A 20,031-nucleotide genomic window follows, 5' to 3' on the forward strand; every position below is an offset into this window, starting at 1 on the left:
AATCTACAATTATAATAGAATAAGGTACAGTTATGTTCCCGAATTAATGATACTGAAATGTACTACCACATTTTTGTTCTTAAGGAAGAAACCACATGAGGACATTTGTGGCCTTAGTCTATAACGCTCAGGACTTGTTTCTGACCTGTGCCTCCTGGGTCAAAGCTCTGGTTTCTTCCATTTCTCTCAGCCTTGAAAGGGAAGTGGATCATGGTCAGCACTGAGGCTTAATCTTTCCTTCATTTAGTCTCCATTAACTCAGCCCACAGTTTAATTATTGCAATTGATCACAAATTTGCTTAGCGTTTACCATTTTAGCTAATTGAAATATATTTTCTATTCATACAGTTTCATTTTTTGATGTTATGATGCACCTGTGAAAGATCACTAGATTCCCTCAACAGTATTTATGGATCTGTGCACACATTTCCAAATATGTATACATTTGTACATAGAGCAGTACACTATGAACATTAACCTCTGCTCTGTCAGATGAAATCAGTCTGAGGTTAATGTTCAGGAAATAAATCCAGCCTTGAAGATGATGATTCAAATATTCTACGTGTTACAATATATTTTGTTGATGTTCTAAACCACGAATAGAAAACTGCATATATCAGTGGGTTCATAAAGGAGTTCAAATCTATTAACCAGATCAAAAAACTCCACACACTCGCAGGTGTGTCAACTGCTGCAGGAATGATATAATTTGGTATCCAGCAAACAAGGTAAACAAAAACCACTGTCCCTAATTTCTTGGCTGCTTTGATTTCAGAAGCAATTGATGTTTTAGCTCCATGGTTGTTTGTGGCACCATCTTTCACAGCTTTGATAGCTTTAGCTTGATGTATTGCCACTTTAAAAATAACTGAGTACAAGATTATTATTAAACTGCATGGGGCTAGAAATGCAGCTACAAATTCAATGAAGGCCCAATATTTATATTCATACACAATACATTCTCCATAACACTGGGAGTAGGCATTAGGATATGTATAAGCATTATTAAAGTATAAATGCACAATGATATAACCCAGCCAACAACACCAGCCAAAAATTATTGACAGCAAGGTTTTATGAAGCGTGATTTGACTGGAATACTGCAGAGGGTTAGTGATAGCAATGAACCTATCAACTGCTATTAGTATCATGCTGTGCAGAGAGCCATACTTTGAGACCAAACAAATTGTTGTAGCAATGTAGCATGCTACTGGTCCAAGATACCAACAGGAGTCCATCTGGGCACTTATAATCCCAGGCATATTAAACAGTCCTACAAGTAAATCAGTCACAGCCAGAGAGAGGATGATCAGGTTGGTTGGAGTGTGGAGCTGCTTAAAGTGAGAGATGGAGATGATCACCAGCAGGTTCAGAAACACAGTGCACACAGTTATACATGAGAGAATGAAGCACAGTAAAATATATCCAGTGCCATATACGGCATGTTTTATACAAGACTTATTATTGTCAGGAAGGCAATATTGAACTGTGGTGTTGTGTCTGTAGTCTTGATCATCCATCTGAAATACAGACAGAGCTGAAGAATCTGAAATGATTCAGAGAGTTAACTTTCTGTTTTATACATGAGCATGAATCCTCCCACTAGTGGATAGTGTAATCATAACATCATCATGGCGTACAGTGTTGGGTCAGCTGAGACTAGTTCAGAGTGGTAGAACTGCTGTTGTAGAAAACAATTTCATTACTTTGTGTTTGTTGACAAATATCCTTAAATGATGATTAGTTAAATTAGCATACTCATTGTGTGAAATCCTGTACCCTATATGCATTTATATGAATGACTAACCAGCATTTACATTATGAATTACTTACACATGTAGTTAAACATTTTTACTTGATTCTGCACTACTAACTCATATGATAATTACTCTTAAAGACATATTATAAGCTAACTTCACTATATGGCATGATAACTTGATATTTACACACAGTTTTAATTCTTAACGTCTAACCTTGAACAGATGTGCACTCCAGAATTGTAACACACTGACATCATAGTGTTGGGCATGGAGGCGCTGATCTGTAGCTTCTGTTTGTGGCCTTGAAGTGTATTTCTAACTCCCTAAATTTTAGTCTCTAGGGAAAAAGTGCTGAGAAGAGAGGCCCATTGTCAGCCTGGCCAGATAATGAATGTCTTCAGGGTCACAACAGGCACCTGAATATTGCACGTGAAGAGCTGAGTACTAACACGTGAAATCATGCATATTAATATACGCTAATCAGCCAGAAACGCCTCACCACCAGGCTATACGTCATCATGGGTATAACTTTTTGAGTCAGATGATGGGAGGTCAGAATTTTCACTTGGGAGGGGTATTAGACTGTTCTCAATGTGTGAATTCTCCTGGATCCAGTATTTTGGTAGATAAATACTTTGATTTGCTTTGAACTTCACTCGACTGGTGTCTGCGACTCTCTCGTAACGGACACGCCTCCCCCGAAGAGGGAGAGTGTATTTTGGACCTTTTTGTTATTTTCTCATTAGTTGGTAAATTTTAAATACTTTGAGAACGGTCCAAAGAAACATTTTTATCTTCAAATTGGTGACCCCGACGTGCGGGAGGTCCAGACGGCGGACAACTTCGGACTCCTTTCCACTCGCGGCCGCAATATAATAAGGTGGGTGTGCAGACCCTGTTTTATTCAAATTCTGCATATTGGACATTTTAAATTGGAGTGGTGTGGAGCCCCGAAGGTGGTCCGGAGTGGGGTATTGAGCAAATCAATTTATTTTGAATATGTTTTTATAATTTTTTATTGGTTTATATATTTGGGGTTGCTTGGTTATGGAATAGATGGATGTTGTGCCCATCATGGTATTTTAAATTGAATTTATAATGGAATAGATGGACGTTGTACCCATCTGAGACAGAGTGGTGGCGTCCTCAGCTCGGAACCTGACGAGGTTTCGTGTTAATTGCCTGGTCTAAGGGTAGGCCGTGAGAGTTCGTCTCCTCAGAAGTATATTAATATTCGCGGATGTTGTACCCGCGAGCGGAAGTTGTCCCCGCGTTTTAATTAATTAAAAAAAAAAAAAAAAAAGAGCGGAAGTTGTCCCCGCGTATTAATTAATTAAAAAAAGCAGCGGAAGTTGTCCCTGCGAAATGATTAAAATAAAAAGAGCGGAAGTTGTTCCCGCCACAATTTTTTGTATATTTTAATGAAATTTGATTGTGTATTCATGTTTTATGTCTGTTTGGAATTGCCTGTTATTCTTACAGGCTGTTATGTGACTGTCGTGTATGTTTTTGCTCGCTAGAGGGCGATAGAGGAGTGTCTTGCTGTGTATGTGTATGTGTGTGTGTGTGTGTGTGTGTGTGTGTCAGCTGAAAGAATTTTTTTTTGGGAGAAAATGGAGAAAGTGGGGGACTGATCAACCCCCTTTTCTTCTCCGGTTGCTTTTGAGTGTGGGTGTGAAGAACCCTCCATGTGCTGTACAGAGCCATAAATTTTATGTGAGTGTGTTTAGAGAAAAGGGGGGAAAGGACATCTCTGTTTTTAGAGTGTCAGAGAGAGAGTGTGTTTAATGAGAACGGAAAATGTCATAAAGAGAGATTTAGAAATTAATAGGGAAAGAAATTTGTAATGGTATAAATTATGAGCTTCGTTCAAGGACAGTTATTTAAAGAATATGAACCTCAATAAAATGAGGGGTTTGTTTATCTATGACAATGAGCCTGAACGGAAGACATTTTAAAACAAAATATATAAAGTTAATTAAATGAGCTTTCTTGGAGACTATACATTAAGAAAATATAGACAATGAGCTCCAGAAAGACGTTTTTAGAGGTTGAGAATAGGTGAAAGGAGAGCAAGGTGTAAAGCTGAGTAATTAATATGATAAATTGGGGAAACTGTAAGGTTTAAATATGGGAATTAAAGGGAAAATTGTTAATTGAACACTTGCTCTAATTTTGAATCTGGTGTCTTTGATATTGTTAATTTAGATTTGTGGTAGATAAAATATATTTGGTATTTTGTTTACTGCTTATTGTCCTAAGAATCTTATTTTTCCCGTTTAGTTAGTATTTTTTAACTATGGTAGTTTGTCTAAAAATTTATTTTCTGCCACGGTTTGAATTTTTCGTTCATTATAACATATTTTGTAATTTGCTTGCTATTTCTCTAGTTCATAATATTTTGCTTTCACTTGTTATAATATATCTTGTGATTTCACTGTGGCTTGTGGACTGTTGAGTGTGGCTGGAACCTTGTTTTCGTTTTTAAAATTTAGTTGTTGGTTTAATTCTGTGTTGTGTGATACTAGTCCTGCTTTTCTTGCTTTTTCTATTTACTATAAATTGTATTTCGTATATTGGCGTGGTATTTGCTTCTGCCTAACAAGCTTTTTCGGTCCGTGGGTCGGTTTCATAATTAATGTAAATTAGGCTTGACTTGCTTTTATATTCAATACTGTGTTTGAAGACAAACTTATGTTTTATATCTACCTGTGAAATTATTCACAGGGTTGAGGAGGTTCTGCTTTTATTGGCTGAGTTTGTAAACTTGACTGTAAAACTTTGGACTTTTTCTTTTATATAAACTGATATATTTTTTTATAAAACTATATAAACGGACTGTGCTGAGAGCAGCGGCGGCTGTGTGGGCGATTTGCGTGGGTGTTGGGAAACTGTTTTAGTTCACTCTGAATTGCAATGAAACCTAGCGGTGATAATTGATTTGCAATTAAAGGGTGAACTGGAACGAAGACCAATTCAGGTAAGGTCAAATTTTTTAATCAGCTTCTTACAGACAATATGGCTACTACTAGTGATTCACATAATGAATTAAAACGTCATTTACGGCGTGGGGAATTGGGAATGGAAATTGTTTGTAAAACAAATTGAAATAATAAATGAGGGATTAAAACAGGGAGAAATATATTTGGAAAAGCGGGATATTGTGCACAAAAGTGTGCTACAGAGATTTGAAACGTGGGCTAAAAATACACACAGGGGAGAAAACTTATTTAATCACCAGTATTAATCAGTTGAAAAGAGAGCTGGAGGTAATATTACGTCAGGCTGAAGCAGAGGTTAGTAAGGCTAGCCTTTTCCAAAGACCTAAGGCAAACACAAGTTTAAAAATAGCTAAAACAGACATTGCGGAGCTTCAAAATTTTTAAATGGCGTTTATCAGTCTCCTTCCGCAGCTTGTGGTTTTGAAAACACCAGGTCCGTCACCTTCGAGCGCTATATCACTCACTGCCGTGAAGCCGGAAGTGGAAATTGCCTATACGAACCACAAGGGGGAGGAGCCTACAGCTCCTACAGCTCCTCCTCCCCCATATAACATAGGTCACGTCACACCAGTTGATAATGCCCCACCAGTTGATAATATCCTCCCTGTTTTCAGTGTTGATTCCGGCAAAGTGAGCGTACAGACAGACATAAGAGGCCGGGATTTTGCTTGTGAGCAGCCAGCTCAAAGAGACAAACACACAAACGCACACACAGACGACCCATTCCAATTGCGAAAGCCACACGAGTCAATTTTAATTGCACACACAAATATTAACACCGACTGTTCTGACATTGTAGATACCACGGGAAATTATATAGAAAAGGATAAGCCGCGCCTTCACCATAAACAAACACTGAAAACACCATTTAAGAACCAGATGCCACAAAAAACTAAACAAAACATTAGGATTAAAGCAGATTTAGAGGGCCATGTCACAACTGATGATGACTCTGACCATGATGACGGACACACAGCAAATGATGAGGACAGTGCAAACGGACGATGTGGTGATAGACGGATGACTGATTTGAACAATACATTGCGTATCATGGAAAACCTCATATTAGAAGAAAATAGACAATTGGAATTAAAACAACAGACTTTAGAACGCACATGCACACCTCAGACAAAACGGACATTTTGAGAAGAAGCACTAGACACCGACACCCGCCTGACAGGTATAGGACTGACACTAACGTCGGCACTATGCTTCCATTAGTGGCCACTAGTACAGGAACATATAAATATGTACCATTAAAAATTAGATAATAAAGACAAGGAGACAGTTAAGTTAGAAAGAGAACTACTAACTGCTCAATGAGCAGAAGCCAGGAAATCTATTAATGATAATAAAAAGCAAACAAAGTCTGATACCATGATGCCTATGACTGCACCACCACCTAATATGCATTCACCACGAACATTTATGAACACAGACATATACATGCCTACCCAAACAGGGCCACCACAAAACCCACCGTATAATTATGGACTAATTTCATATTTCCCATATCAGCCCTACTCAGGGGGCAGGGGGCGGGGTAATGGTAGGTGGAGGGGCAGGGTCCACCACCAGACCGGGGCGTGCCTAAGATGTGGAGCCATGGGCCACTGGGCAGCACAATGGAAGGCACCACTCTTTACTGACACCAGCTATCCACACCAGGTATTACACCCACCGGAGCCATCACATCTTCCTGCTGGCCAATACAGCATGGAGCCGAGGGGTGGACATTGACGGGGCCCAGAGGAGCACCAGGACAGCAGGGCCAGGGCAGAACCCATGCTGTCATTAACTGTGGGGGCCTCCAAAATCAGTTTTCTGGCAGACACGGGAGCCACATTGTCAGCCATCAACACAGTATTACCCGCACAACTGATGAGACCTCAACAGGATGAGTCAGTAGACATTTACTGGGGTTTAGTGACTGGACAGACGGACCCGTCACCACCACTAATTGACTTGTTCCAACAGTGGTCGCCTTGGATTACAGCCATGGCACCCTACGTCCCTCCGCCCGACCCATTCCATGTCACCCTGTTCTTTGATGTAGGGGGAGATTTAACTTACTATGAAGCTTTTCAAACAGAATTAGAGGGCACACAGTGGTCGGTTGATACCACAGGGATTTATGTGGGTCTTGAAGGGGTGGCTTCTCCTGTCTCACTAACAACACAACAACATTATTGGTATAAACTGTCTGACACGGCGGCACCACACATTTCACTAGCTCTCCATCAGAGACACGAGGCCAAGCAGTTGGGCCCTATGGTAAAAAGAGCAAATGAGGCCACGGATTGGGTCCGGACCCAGCTGCCTGGCGTCATGTTTTCAAAAGTCAACATAGACATATCACATCAATGATAACTCACCAATCTTAGTCACATTGCACCATCAATTGCTGCCTAGACACCATGGTTGTGAGGACTGTGATTATCTACAGGTATGGAGGTATTATTAGCATCACTACCTGACACATTGTGGTCCACAGGACCAGATGATGTATGATAGACTAATCAGACACTTGTCTATTTTTGTATGAATATTACACAACCAATTTGGATTGCCCAATATAACCACAAAACCAGAGACTGTGTAAGACATGTTAGCATTTTTAGAACTGACTGGTTACAGCAGACAATACATTACTGACTTTGTCGGACGAACATAACCTTTTAGGGACATGGTGAAATTTATTGGGATGAGAAATTTGTCTGGTAAGCTGAATTGGACGGTGGAGTCGGTACAGGCGTTAATAGACGTTAAACAAGCCTTATCCGTTGCAGTTGACTTGGCCAGACCTGACTATTAATTACCTTTTTACATGGATGTTTCTGAAACAGACACTGTGATTAATGGTGTACTGTTTCAGAAAAAGGGGGAACACAGAACTGCTAGCAGTAATTTCAGCATTAGAAGTGGCACATATAGGAAAACAACAAAACACTGGAAAATTAAAAACAATGGTGGCACCCATACATGTCAGCATTAGTGGTTGATCGCATCACTAAATGTCAGATTTGTAACACTCAGAATGTAGCAAAAGCATTTAAACTAGCTCCAGGAAGGTTTCCATTGCCAGATTCTCATGGACATGAGATTCAAATTGATTACACAGATATGATTGACCCCATTAGGAGATATAGATATCTCCTGGTAGTTGTAGATAGATTCTCGGGGTGGGTAGAGGCAGTCCCCACTCTGAGGGAAGATGTAATATCAGTCTGTAAGTTTCTGATTGATTGTTGGATTCCGAACCATGGGTTTCTTAGGAAATTTTATTTATTTTTATTTTTTTTTTTCAGATAATGGGAGTCATTTCACGAGTGAAACACTGCAGTGGGTGGAGCAGTCGTTGGGGCTGTGCCATAGCTATGGTTGTGTGTATCATCCTGCCTCACAAGGTCAGGTGGAGAGGATGAATCAAAATTTGAAATCCAAATTAGTAAAGATCGAACTGGCCACGGGCATGAATTGGCTTGATGCCCTTCCAATTGTTTTAATTAGTGTCCGTAGTTAAGTGAACAGAAATACAGGGTTCACTCCTTTTGAATTAGGGAGGGGCATACTTTTTCAAGGCCCCTCCAGCGCGCTTGCGTCCCCCCAGAAACTACCTCAAGCAGAGTACCGACAGCTATATGAAGAACTAAAAGCTGTTTGTAAAGATTTCTCCATACAGGTGCAGGAAAGGAGAGAAGGAGAAGAAACGGAGGAGAAGGATCCAGAAGTGACAGTCTCACCCTGGGTCCTCCTGAAGGTCATCAAGCGGAAGTGGTACGAACCTCGCTGGACAGGACCCTACCAGGGGACAGAGAGAACCAGTTGGGCAGTCCGGCTGAAGGGTAAAGGCTTATAGTGGTACCACCTCACACAGTGCAGAGCCACACCGACACCTAACATCAAACATTCACTGAAGGAAAAACAACACCTCAGAAGAGGCTGATCAAGCAGCCTCAACCAACATAGGGGCAGAATAATCCCCTGAGGCAGGGGCACGACAAGGAAAGTCTATCCTTGCCCCCAGCGCAGATCCCTACCAACGGATGAAGAATACACTTTAACACATACACATATAGGGCTCATTGTAATCTCTTAGTCCAGAGAGTGAGTGGTAGGACAGAGGTGTCCACTCCCAACAGGAGTGGTGTAATTGCCCGCTACCACCACAATCTGCCATCACGCTCTACCTAAGTCACTCGCCAAACCGAGGGGTGACCTAGGCAGACCAATCTAACATTAATCGCTTACCATTTATCTAAATGTATTGACCTGTCAGTTGGACAGGTCAAAAGGGGGAATTGTTGTAGAAAACAATTTTATTACTTTGTGTTTGTTGACAAATATCCTTAAATGATGATTAGTTAAATTAGCATACTCATTGTGTGAAATCCTGTACCCTATATGCATTTATATGAATGACTAACCAGCATTTACATTATGAATTACTTACACATGTAGTTAAACATTTTTACTTGATTCTGCACTACTAACTCATATGATAATTACTCTTAAAGACGTATTATAAGCTAACTTCACTATATGGCATGATAACTTGATATTTACACACAGTTTTAATTCTTAACGTCTAACCTTGAACGGATGTGCACTCCAGAATTGTAACACACTGACATCATAGTGTTGGGCATGGAGGCGCTGATCTGTAGCTTCTGTTTGTGGCCTTGAAGTGTATTTCTAACTCCATAAATTTTAGTCTCTAGGGAAAAAGTGCTGAGAAGAGAGGCCCATGGTCAGCCTGACCAGATAAAGAATGTCTTCAGGGTCACAACAGGCACCTGAATATTGCATGTGAAGAGCTGAGTACTAACACGTGAAATCATGCATATTAATATACGCTAATCAGCCAGAAACGCCTCACCACCAGGCTATACGTCATCATGGCTATAACTTTTTGAGTCAGATGATGGGAGGTCAGAATTTTCACTTGGGAGGGGTATTAGACTGTTCTCAATGTGTGAATTCTCCTGGATCCAGTACTTTGGTAGATAAATACTTTGATTTGCTTTGAACTTCACTCGATTGGTGTCTGCGACTCTCTCGTAACGGACACGCCTCCCCCGAAGAGGGAGAGTGTATTTTGGACCTTTTTGTTATTTTCTCATTAGTTGGTAAATTTTAAATACTTTGAGAACGGTCCAAAGAAACATTTTTATCTTCACTGCGTAAGAATATAAAATCATAATTACACATTTTACACATTGAGCAAAAAAGTAGTGGAGTCATCATTTATCGTGTACATTAGAGACATGGGTTTAGATGATTAACTGGATTTTTTTTTTTTTTTGTCATCATAATTAATGAGGCCAGAAAATGTATACAACAAGAAATGAAAATTTATAAACAGCCTGATAATTTGGGATATATAGATGAATAAATAACAATTCTTTCCTGGTAGGCAATTTTTTAAACTCTCTATTTAATTGAAAATAGTATAAAGAGAATACTTAAAATGAAACTGAGATTTTATACTGATAAAATCCCAAAATGCTAGGGTTAGCTTTCTCTGGTTCCCTCCTTCTAGTCAATCAGATTAACAGATACTAATATGTTTTTTGTGATGAGGATTTTCATACAAATTCATTTGTGTATCCCATAACATTTGTTTCTCAATGTACACAAACATTTGAAAATCCACTATATTACAAATAAATAAGCCAGATTTCAAGAGACCTGAGTCTATACACAGGCCCTGTGCCTAAGCAACAAACTTTGACCATTCATCATGAAGAATTAAACCAATAGTGCTTGTACACTTTAAACTCATTACAATGGTCATAGAGTAAAGTGCCACTTTTCAACATTCCAGTTTGACACACAGCTTGTATATTTTCTCCAGAGGATATGAAGTTAAAAGAATTGAAATGCTCTGAAGCAGTTTTACATGACCCCGAGGTCACCATGCCCAGTGCCTCCTGACTTTGGGATGCAGAGCATTTGAACTGTGTTCCCTGGAATTATGTAGCTTCAATCAATACCTGTAGGATGAGATGGAATATGGTTTGCTCTCCAGAACTAATCCCATATCAGGAATAGACCTCAGTAGTTATGTTGGTGAATGACACTAAATCTGTACAGAAATGTTCTAGAAAGGTCTCGAGTAGAGCCTACCCAGAAGATTACAACCTGTGATAGCAGTGGGGGTGGGGGCATGTCCTATTGATATGTCCATTCATGCTTGTAATTGGGGATCAGAGAAGACAGGAAGACTTTGGTTAGTTCATTGACACACCCAGGAGCTCCCCTCTCTCAGTGGTTGACATGAAATGGTTTTAATGCTCCTCCTTGATGTCTCATGGCCAAACTCATCATGAGGTGCTGCCTGGTTGTTTGCTTGTTTTGGCTGCCTGGCCTCCCTCCTCCACTTGTCTCTTTGGTCCAGAACAGTGGTTGTGAAACAAGTATATCCTGGGTGTTTCATGATATTGGAGAGTAGTAGCGAGCGAGGCGAAGTTTGCTTGATTCTCTTTGGAGGAGATGGAGTCGGCCTAGATGAAGTTTGTTATTGTGTAGTTTTGAAGGCCCACTTCACAGCCATGGTTTATATCGTATACAATTGAATGTTTCTAACGCTTAAACTCCTGTGACAGAACTGCTCCAAGCCTTGGAGATGAAGTGGAGTGTATGACATCACACAATTATATAATCTACAATTATATTAGAAGAAGATACAATCACGTTCCCTAAGTAAAGTTACTTTATATGTACCCTTGAGACTACCACTAGAGTGACAGTGTTTTCTGAGAGTGTAGAGTAAGTGTCCCTGAGGCTGTTGGCAGTGTTGAGGGCCTCCTTCAGCTTGTATAGCATCTTAGCCTAGATTGAAGGAAATTGTCATTAAAATACAAGTAAATTACAATATAAATTATACTGAAAGACCAGACAACGATTAAAAGCCTAGACATTTGACACAATGTGGTTCTAGTAGAATAATGTAGAGGATAATTGACACGAAGGTACTGATCTACTGTAATGAATATGAGGGTACTGAGAGATATTGACAATAAGCTTTTAATCATCAGAGTAATATAACACCCCACTACTTGAAAAGTAATATATACTCAGATTTAACAGAGTCTCACTTCAAGATCAGCCATAGCCAGAGAGAGGATCATCTTCATTCATTTTCTGTAACCGCTTATCCAATTCAGGATCGCGGTGGGTCCAGAGCCTACCTGGAATAATTGGGCGCAAAGCAGGAATAGACCCTGGAGGGGGCACCAGTCCTTCACAGGGCAACACAGACACTCACTCTCACACCTACGGACACTTTTGAGTCGCCAATCCACCTATCAACGTGTGTTTTTGGACTGTGGGAGGAAACCGGAGCACCCGGAGGAAACCCACGCGGACACGGGGAGAACACATTAAACTCCTCACAGACAGTCACCCAGAGCGGGAATCGAACCCGCAACCTCCAGGTCCCTGGAGCGGTGTGACTGCGACACTACCTGCTGCGCCACCGTGCCGCCCAAGATCATCTTTGAAGATGAAATTTTGATTCCGTAAAGATTCATTTTTGTTCAAGAAACGTATGTGTAAAACCATTTAAATGTTTAAAAACCATTCGCTCTGTCTTAGTGAAGTGAAATAATAACAATTTTTGGAGTAAGACCACGCCCAAACTCCTCCCCTCAGCCCTATATATACACTGCAAACTCACATCATATCCACTTGCTGCATTTGACTCATGGGACAGACATCGATTTCTTCACAATGTCAGTTCGCTCCTCTGCCCTGCGTTCATTTATGCTGATCCTCTGCCTCAGATTGGAGGCCACTATAAAGCCCACTGAGCCTCCTATTCCCCCTTCTCCGGCTAAACAGCTAAGCAACTGCCTTGTATTTGGGGCTTTGTTCGGCCATTGTTGCACCTGTTACCTGCTTAAATTGCTCTAAACTTTGCGGCATGTTCCGATCTTTCCGCTTCAGATCAGCACATGGCCTCTGCTCTCTCTTGCTTCTCCTCCCACTGCAACATTCTCCCGAGTGAACCCCTGCATCTACTTCGAACACTGGCGCAGGACCTTGATCCTTTACCTACCTCCATCTCCAGCTACACTGCTACAGGATTGCCTCATCTTAGGGGAACTAGAATATACTGTCTACATTCCTACTTTGCCAGTGCTCCAACATCTGCAAGGTCTACAAACAGCGTCCAGAGTGAAACCCCACCTCTATCTCAGATGCTGGCGTGGCCTCGAGCTCTCCATATTGTCTTTCTCCGGCATAAACAGCTGTGGGACTGCCTTGTATTTAGGGAATGCAAATTTGATGTTGTGATGACTACTTCCCCACTGCTCCAAGCTCTGCAGCAGGGACCTGGCCTCTCCTACCACTACGAGCAGCGTACAGAGGGAAAACCCACCTCCATCTCAGCTGCTGGCATGGCCTCAAGCCTCATGTTTCCTCTTTTTCCAGCACAACAGCCCTGGCATTCCAGTAATGTGCTCTGAAACAATGCCGTCCCCTTTGATCATTCAATTAATGAGAAGAACCCTTCTAGTCTCTCACTGCCAGTGTACGGAGCCCCTGTGCAGCAATGCGATTACATTACAACATCTTCTCTCCCAACTCAACACCCTGCTAGAACATTCCTAATTCTATTACTGTTCCTGGTTGTGTCTGAGCTGGAAGACATTAGCCTCAATGTTCTTGTCTTTGCTGTCTCACAAGTTGGTGCCTTAGAGGCTGCTTTTGAAACTAATATTTTTACCTAAGCTTCATTAGAAAATGGCTAGGAACCTGCAATATTTATGCACATTACTAGGGCCCTAGTTCACCTACAGTGCTCGCCAAGATGGTCACATTTTTTTAATAATATTGGAACGGAAAGCGGGCAGCACGGTGGCACAGCAGGTTGTGTCGCAGTCACACAACTCCAGGGACCTGGAGGTTGTGGGTTTGATTCCCGCTCCGGGTGACTGTCTGTGAGGAGTTGGTGTGTTCTCCCTGCGTCTGTGTGGGTTTCCTCCGGGTGCTCCGGTTTCCTCCCACGGTCTAAAAACACATGTTGGTAGGTGGATTGGTGACTCCAAAGTGTCCATAGGTGTGAGTGTGTGAGCGAATGTGTGTGTGTGTCTGTGTTGCCCTGTGAAGGGTGACTGGCACCCCCTCCAGGGTCTATTCCCCACCTTGCGCCCAATGATTCCAGGTAGGCTCTGGACCCCCCGCAACCCTGGATTGGATAAGTGGTTACAGATAATTAATGAATGAATGAATGAACGGAAAGCAGGTAGCACATTAAAGCATTCATTCTGAATCTGCACCTTCTTCCCTCAGAAGTCTGCCTTGATTGACAGCATTGCACCCATTTAGACACCGCCCGTGTGCTCCTTTAATTCTCTCCTCTTCTATCCCAACTTCCTCTGCTATTTCTGCCTCTACTCATCCCAAGCCCTCCCTTTATCATCCCAACCTCCTTCCTGTTATCATCCAAAACTCTGCCTGCTTATCATCCCAACCTTATCCCTTTTATCATACCACCCTCTACCCCTGCGGCAGCCACCACTCAATACCTCCAACTATCTAGCTCACACTCCTCCACAGGTGCTACTGCAGGTCTGCCTCCTACCCAGCACTCTGTGTACTCAGTGCAGTCTCCTCACTGCTCAGCTTCCTCGTTGTGGATTCATTTTCATTTGATCAACACATCCTCCCCTCATCCTTGCAGCTTCTAACTTGAAAGCTTGAGTTTTTTGTGGATATTTGTCTCAATATCTCCCCCTTGAAGCCATGATATACATTCTATATAAAAAAAAGCAGTGAATGTATCAGGGGATGACTTTAGAAACAGCAGTGAAGTCCCACAGCAAAGCAATAAAGTCAGTGCATGGAATTATGTCCAGAACTCCACTTAATACTTCCAAGAAGGCTGAATACACTGAGCTGCTCTTGGGTGCACATTGTAGGTGCATGTTATGCGCATACAACAGTCAAAGTTTTCCTCTTTGGGAGCTGAAGCCACATTGTCCTCATTCACTGGAACAATCTCCAACTGTACAGCCACCAGTCAAGTATTAGTGAGTAACCCCACACCGGCCTGGCGCCTCTCACCTTGTGCAACACCTGCCCCTCTACAGAGGATTTTGCTTCCAGAGCCCACACTGTGTCTAGAGGTGAGCCCAACAATATCTAGCTGGTATCTCTCAAACTCCCGCACCAGCTACTTCCCCACGTGAGGTTACATTCCAAGTTTCCAATGGGTATTGCACTGAATCTCTACTCTGGATCTTGTGGGTGGTGTGCCCACATGATCTACCCATGTTGCCTGTTTGGGGTAAGCCTGGCCGGGTACAGTGGGCTGCCCGACTAACAGGTGCTCAGTATACGACACTATTCCCAGGTCTGGCTCCAGTGGTAGGTCCCAGTAATCCTATTCCATGCAATGTACACTTTTTTTCCTTCACTCTAGACTTGTCGTCCATGGGAGACCCTACTGGGGGCTAACAGCTCCCACTATCATCAAACCACACAAGACCTTTCACCCCGATCCTGGAAGTGGAGAAATTTCAAGGACATTTCCCAATAAAATTGAAGATGATATTTTCTCATATGTGGTACTGGTTTATGATTTTGTGTTATTTATGCACCATTAAATGTTATTTATGTACTCCAGGGAACACAGTCACTGCCCTGAATCTTAAAGTCAGGAGGCATTATACCTTCATAGGTTTTTTTTTGGCACTGGACATGGTGACCTTGGGGTCATGTAAAACTGGTTCAGAGCACTTTGTTTATTTTCATTTCATTTCCTTTGGACATTAAACAAGCTGTCTGTGTCCAACTGGAATGTTGAAAAGCTGCAACTTAAACTCATTGCAATGCCACAAAGTAAAGTGTACAAGCACTATTGGTTTAATTCTTCATGATAATTGGTGAAACCTTGTTTCTTAGGGGACATATCCTGTGTATAGATGCAGGTTTATTGATTTGTAATGTGGATTCTGTAACGTTTCTGTACTTTTTCAGCAAATGAGAGAAATGGCATGAGATACACAACAATTCTATCGGTCAAATACCGATCACATGAATCATATTAGTATCTGTTACACTGACATCACCAGAAGGAAGGAACCAGATACAGGAACAGTTTAAGTTTCTGAGAATTTATTATCACCCACCATCACCATCCTAAACATCAAACATCTCAGTCCCATATTTTCTCTTTCCTCAGCTCTTCCCCAAACTTTGTCTTTGCCAAATGGTTTTCAATGAGCCTGTGCTAGTTGGTGCACTCTCAGAAAATAAGGAACTTTGGACATACATTATTGGTCAATAAAGGTACAAACAGTGTGATGTACCTTTAAAGGTACAGCAGTGGTGTAAAAGTCTAGTTCCGTTCCCTAAAGGTACATTACATTATTTTCTCAAGAAGGAGAGGGGGATATGTGTAAAATTTTATTATAGAACTGTGGTAAATAAAAGAACATAATATAATCCTGGAGATAAAATGGGGCGTATGAAAATAACACAATCTACAGTTATAATAGAATAAGGTACACACAGCAAATTTCTGGAGTTCCAAAATCTGGAGTTAGACAAAAATGTGTGAAAGTGTTAGATGTTTTTAGTTTTTTTTTTCTATGTAAAACTACAGCTTGAGTTCAGGGGTACTCTTTGGAGGTGTTGTATTTCAGAGTTTATTCGCCTGGTGTTCAGAAGCGTAATTCAACTCTCCTGGTGTTGATTTATTTAGCCACACCCAATCACACTGCACTTGAACTTAGTTGTGAGGCAGGTGGGGTGCCATTTTACATGCACGCATTTCATGCATTAAATTATTATCATTTCAGCATTACTTCTGGTTATGCGTGTATTAACACGTTTCTAGTAATATCAACACATTCACTGATTGTGTGTTGTTTACTTCGGAGTTGAACGGTTAGGACGGTAAAAGACGCGACAGAACGTTATACTGAATTAATGGCGATGATATAGCGTCTAATATATTTTCTTACAGTTTTGGTTAAAACAGCCTACAAGGTAACACCACTTGTCCCATGCTGGTTTAGTTTTTTTATTTGTTGTTTTTCTCATATATGGTGGAGATACAGTCGTCTCAATTGCTAAACCTAACGTTACAAGCTAAGTCGAATTGGATAATGTCGGCAGGCTAACACTTGAAAATGTTTTAAGCTGTGCTATACATTCAGCAACTGCTAACATGAAGACTTGTATGCTACACTGATAGTTTATATGTTGGTTTAATTATTGATAAAAGTCTTCTTTTTCCTTAAGTGGCCAAAATGCTGATAAAAGAAAAACGCGGGCAAACAAAGAAATATGTGAAACTGGAAGAAGCCATATTCTCGGACTTTATAAGTGCAGGTATTTTTCTTGTTTTGTTCAAAGTCAGTAAAGGGAAGTAATAATAATTTTGTTAATTAAATATTGATGATATGTTTCAGTGCAGCAGAAGTTTCTCATATCAGAAAATACCGCGCTAAAAGTCACAGATGAGCAGGGCATAGAAGTAGATGAAGACGTCTTTCCAGAACTTGCAGCAGTCAAAGAAGTGTGTTTTGTCGTCTACATTAATGAGGGTAATTATAATGTTTGGATTTTTTTTTAAATGTACATGCTTTGAGAAATTTGTGCCTTGACCCTAAAAAAAAGTGCTCTTGTTTCTTATTATCATTATGAGTTGATAAAAACAAATTGTATAGTAAAGTCTTTACTATTTCCAATGTGAATTTCAGACATCCTAGCAGAATAATCAAAGAATATGGCAGCCTGCTCCAACCTGACAGAATTTGTGACGCTCACACCTTGTGGTAGGTAGATTTATAAGTATTTATAATGAAATACAAAATGGGTACAACTTTTAAAATGTTCATAATCATTGATACTATTGAGGATAATTTTCTCTCTCAGCATCAGTACTACAGATTTAGGAAAAGCACTGAAAGCTTTCCACAAACACAGTTTAAACTATTACTAAATGTTTAGTGTTGAATTGGCCACAGTTTACCCAGTGCAAATATTACAGCATCCAACCTAAAATGTACACCATTTAAAATTATTTCACTGATAAGCACACTTTCCAGATGTTTGGAGGAACTTACAAGTTAAATCCCCATTTGACGTGATTGTTTGGAATGAATATGTTTTTATATTTGTTTGTATGTGCACTGTATTTGTAATCCTCAGATTTTACCGTCTTGCAACAAGACACTGAAGGACCTTCCTCCCAGAGTCTAACGGATACATTGACCTTCTCAAGCTCAAGCAGCCTAAGTAGTGACACAAGTGATACTGCATGTGAAAAGATTCAACCTGTCATGGACAGCACCCATGCAAGAAATGTAATTTTATCACTCACATACTTTTATACTGTTTTGTTGGACTGATTTCAAAACCAAGCTTAAGAAACTTGGGATTTAATATCTTAAAACACACTTCAATTGATTATATTTGTGACAGATGGATTTTAATATAGGTTTTGTTATACTTTTTGTATTTGTATAAATTGTTTTTAGAGAGTGGAGCAGACTCTCACTACTAAGCCAGCAGGTGTGACTGTCCTTAAAGAGTATGATGAAACTGGGAGTTTGAAAGATTCCACCAGGCGTTTAATGGTGAACATCCTTGTAGCTCACATGCGTGAAAAGGAAGGGTAAGAGGCTTGATGCTATTAATGACATGAAATTCTCATTTGAAAATGAAGCAAAAATATTATTACCAATATATACTTTACAGGAGAGCTGTATGTAAATAGACAAAGGAGTTTCATGCCCTTGGGATTGTGTCGCTCTTCCCGTCTTTGAGGGACCCATACTCAAAAAAGGGATATGTAAGTTTGCATTGTAGCCAAAGTGTAAAATAATGTGTAGTTTTGATTTCTTACTCTTTTTGTTTATAATCATTCATCAAAAACTTGATATTTTCTGTATTCCATTTTCAGGAACATTTCTATGACATTGAGAGCAACAAAGGCTTTCTTGAGTGGCGTGTCAAGACTGTGCAACGGAAGTCCAAAACTACATCTATGTATAACAGAGTGGAGCTAAAAGGTGGTCCCACATTATCAAGGACATTTGCTTCTTTAGATGGGCAACAAACAGGAGATGAATGTATGGAGGCCATGTGTCTCCTATGCTACACCACTGACCATGACTTAGTCTACCAGAAGATGAAAGAAACATTCCATTATCGTCAAAGCATGCTCCATGACCCACAGCAGTCCACAGACATACTTCAAATGTTCCCTCGTTTCTTGGATACTAAGGGACTGGTAGGCAATATGTGTGAAAACAATTGTGTAACATATTTGATTTATTTTAAGTGGTTGTAATAGTAGCCCTTTCTTTTTTATTAGATTCTACAAGACTTCTTGTTGATGTTTGGAGTGGAGACTGCATCCAGGTTTCTGCAAAAGTGGACAGTCAGTTTCAAAGACAAGATCATCCAAGAGGTCAGAGACCTCGGAGAAACAGCCCTCCTGAAAAAACTCCTGAAATCTGCCCTGAACGAAGAATTAGACACTTCTGATGAGCCAGGTAATATTATAAAAGCTTTTGTTACCTCAGGTTTTTTATAATCAAAACATGCTTAATTATCAAATTAAGTTGTAAAAGCAACATGCAAATAAAGTATTTCTGATATTTCCACGAAGACCTTTCGGTTTGTGTTTAATAATAAAAAGGTACTGACAATATATTTAAATACCACATGTCATTTTGACTATAAAAGGGGATGACAAAATGCAATTTTATTTGGAGTTTGTCACACTGTTTGGTATTCACTTTTAACAGTATCATTACATATTGTATGTTGTGTCATGTTGATGGAGCTCTTCAATAAAAGTGATGTTTTCAATTTTAATCAAAAAGCCCATTTTATAAAATTCTGAATGTTTCCTGTCCATTTGCTCGAAATCATCATCATCATCATCATCATTTTCTTCTCCGCTTCTCCATTTCAGGGTCACGGTGGCAACAGGGCGAGCAAAGAAGCCCAGACGTCTCTGTCCCTTGCAACATCCACCAATTCCTCCTGGGGGATCCCAAGGCGTTCCCAGGACAGCCGGGAGATATAATCCCTCCAGCGTGTCCTGGGTCTACCCCGGGGCCTCCTTCCAGTTGGACGTGCCTGGTATACCTCCAGTGGGAGGCGTCCAGGAGGCATCCTGATCAAATGCCCAAACCACCTCAACTGACTTCTCTCAATGCGAAGGAGCAGCGACTCTACACCGAGCTCCTCCCTAGTCACTGAGCTCCTCACCCGATCACGGAGAGTACGCCCAGCGA

Source organism: Hoplias malabaricus, chromosome 18, assembly GCF_029633855.1.
Source record: "Hoplias malabaricus isolate fHopMal1 chromosome 18, fHopMal1.hap1, whole genome shotgun sequence".
Lineage (NCBI taxonomy): Eukaryota > Metazoa > Chordata > Actinopteri > Characiformes > Erythrinidae > Hoplias > Hoplias malabaricus.